Consider the following 2,928-nt stretch of genomic DNA (forward strand, 5'->3'; position numbering starts at 1 on the left):
TCTCTCTCTCTCTCTCTCTCTCTCTCTCTCTCTCTCTCTCATCTCTCTCTCTCTCTCAAAGAAAAAAAAAAAAGAATAGTCATAGCTAGGCACAGAGGCACATGCGTGTAATCCTAGAGGCTTGGGAGGCTGAGACAGGAGGATCATGAGTTCAAAGCCAGTCTCAGCAACAATGAGGCACTAAGTAACTCAGTGAGACCCTGTCTCTTAAATAAAATACAAAATAGGGCTGGGGATGTGGTTCAGTGGGTGGGTGCTCCTGAGTTAAATCCCTGGTTCCTCCCCATCCCCCACCCCCCAAAAAAGAATAGTTCAACCTATTTCAGGGCCATTCTAATATGGAGTAGGATTAGAGGCACAGCTTTAGTTCAGATGAACCTGGCCTCTTGCCAAATCTTAAAGTATTTTCTTTCTGAAGCTAATCTTTGCCTCTTTTTAAAAAGTATCATTCTACAAAGTTTTGAATCTATCTGAATATCAGTTAACATAATAATACAACATTATATCTGAAACATGAATCAAACAGAAAGGCTTAGAGTTCTCAACTTCCTTTTTGTGGAAGAGTGGTGAAATGTTTTCATGTTCCACAATGTCAACCTTTGAGCAAGTCAGGGTATCAGGGTATCCGTGTTACCTTCTAAAAATACATTTAAATTCCCATCCCAGTGTAAAGAGTTACATAAAACTTTATATATAACTTATTGATATCAGGGTACTTTTATGTAGTTACAAAATATCAAATGAAATAAACTAATACCAAACAAATTTGTTATTTCTGTATAAATCTAAAGGAGACTATTGCTACAATTTTAGTTTGGAGAACACCAACTTGGTAAAAGTTCTCTTCCAAGCTTTATATTTTAAAAGGCTAGTATACTTGAAGAACATGAACACATCTGATTTAACAAAAAAGTAAGTAATGGTTAGTATCATGATTACACAGATGTCCTTACATTAACTAAGTTTAACTTTTAAAGTAAAATTTAGAATCCATATTGTACTGTAACAATAATCACAGGTCTGCATGGGTTAGTAGTACTAGGGGAAAAAAAATCAAAGGATAGCCTTAAATCAATGTTGAGGAAACATTGTTAATGATCAGAAATAGACTTAGTTAAAGCAAACAGATACAAGGCAATTACTTCAAATGGCAGCGAGGCCTTGCTTTGTCAGATACAATGTATAAAAGAGAGCACTTGCTAGTAAAGCTACATAAACTTTCATTTTACAGACTTACATAATACTCAGGCAAGACTCACACATCACTCTCAGGTGTATACATATCTCTAGTCACACATATTTAGGGTGACAAGTATATTGCAATAACCCAAATAACAACTGACTATTTAACTAGTTATAAAGTAATCATTGAAAAGACTTTAAAATAGGTACAAACCCTAGTTCCTTTCAGACTTGGTTTCCTGGGCTAGGGATATAGCTCAGTTGGTAGAGAGCTTGCCTCACATACACAAGGCCCTGGGTTATAGTTAAAGCTTCGTCCCAGGGTTTCATAAACTGACTTCCAGACCACTCACGAATAATCGAATCAAGCCTTTATAGAAGCACACCGGTGGCGGCTGACCAGAACATAAAGCTGTTCCCCTGATCAATTGGGAACAATTGCAAGGGCACTCCTTATAAGCCTGAAAACCGCAAAAGGGATGTTGGAGGGGGGGGTCCAGCCAATGCAAGCCAGCCAGGTTACAGAAGCGGGAGAGTGCAGTCAAGCGGAGGGAAGCCTAACCAATCACAGTTAGCCCAGTCACCCCAGTTACAGAAACAGAGCCCCGTTACCCTAGTTACAGAAACAATACCCCATTAGGTACTTTTGTGTTCTTAAAGGTTTCTATAGCAAAAGGAAAAGAACATTTTGCCCCAGTCATGACTCTTCTACTTGGCATGGTTGTTTTACAGGATGAAGTCATAAAACAAAATGGAGTCACATTTGCTCCTACTATCACAGGTTCAATCCCCAGCACCACAAAAAAATAAAAATAAAAAGACTTAGTTTCCTGCTGGGATTGGTGGCACATGCCTTGTAATCCCAGCAGCTGGAGAGGCTGAGACGGGAGGATCATGAGTTCAAAGCCAGCCTCAGCAACTTAATGTGGCAGTAAGCAACCTAGTGAGACCCTGTCTCAAAACAAAAAAGGGCTGGGGAACATGGCTCAATGATTAAGCACCCTTGGGTTCAATCTCCAGTACAAAAGGAAAACAACAACAACAATAAAATAAAAAAAAAAAAAAACAGTTTCCCTAAGAAGACACAAGAAAATTATCTTGATAGATAAGAATAAATCAATGTTCAGGCTTTGCTTTATGTACATTAAAAATCAAATAACTTTAACTGATGGTGCTAATTATAGCTTATTTAATCACACAGAGTAACTTTTTTAGATGTTGATTGGACCTTTATTTTATTCCTTTATCTATATGCCGCGCAGAGAAGTGAACTCAGGGCTTTACACAGGGCGGGCAAGTGCTCTACTACTGAGCTACAACCCCAGTCCCTACACAAACTTTTTGAAATTTACCTTCCAGGAAACTTCTGCCACGTACTCAGACATTCTACAGCTTTTTTCCCATCCTTAGCTTTGTCCTGTCTTTCATCTTGGACTTTAGCATAAGAATATTACTTTACCATGCAAAATACTTTCTTATCCAGAAACATTTATTTTACCTTCTAGTTTTCCACATTAAAATATATTTCTATACCTATAACTTTCTTATATCTCTGCTAGTTTCAGACCCTTTCTTAAATGCACATTCTGAATCAATCCTTATGAATGTTATCTGTGCATTTAATTTATACAGCATATTTCATCCCAGGAGATGGTCAGACAATCTGGTATATACAAAAACTACGTCTTAATCTTTTTCTCCCTGGTTACATTCAAGGGGCTGGAGCACAGGATATTTTTAAGTCTG

At 37.8% G+C, this 2,928-nt stretch overlaps 1 long non-coding RNA gene across 1 annotated transcript in view; it reads right to left on the minus strand.

Annotated features, from left to right (window-relative positions):
• LOC125618358 overlaps nt 1-1,544 on the minus strand; it is a 4,537-nt gene extending 2,993 nt beyond the window's left edge. The window contains exon 1 of the long non-coding RNA XR_007349645.1: nt 1,397-1,544. This is a non-coding gene — a long non-coding RNA (uncharacterized LOC125618358). The remainder of the gene's footprint in view (nt 1-1,396) is intronic.
• Nucleotides 1,545-2,928: the final 1,384 nt, after the last annotated feature.

This window comes from Marmota marmota, unplaced genomic scaffold (assembly GCF_001458135.2).
Source record: "Marmota marmota marmota unplaced genomic scaffold, marMar, whole genome shotgun sequence".
Taxonomy (NCBI): domain Eukaryota; kingdom Metazoa; phylum Chordata; class Mammalia; order Rodentia; family Sciuridae; genus Marmota; species Marmota marmota.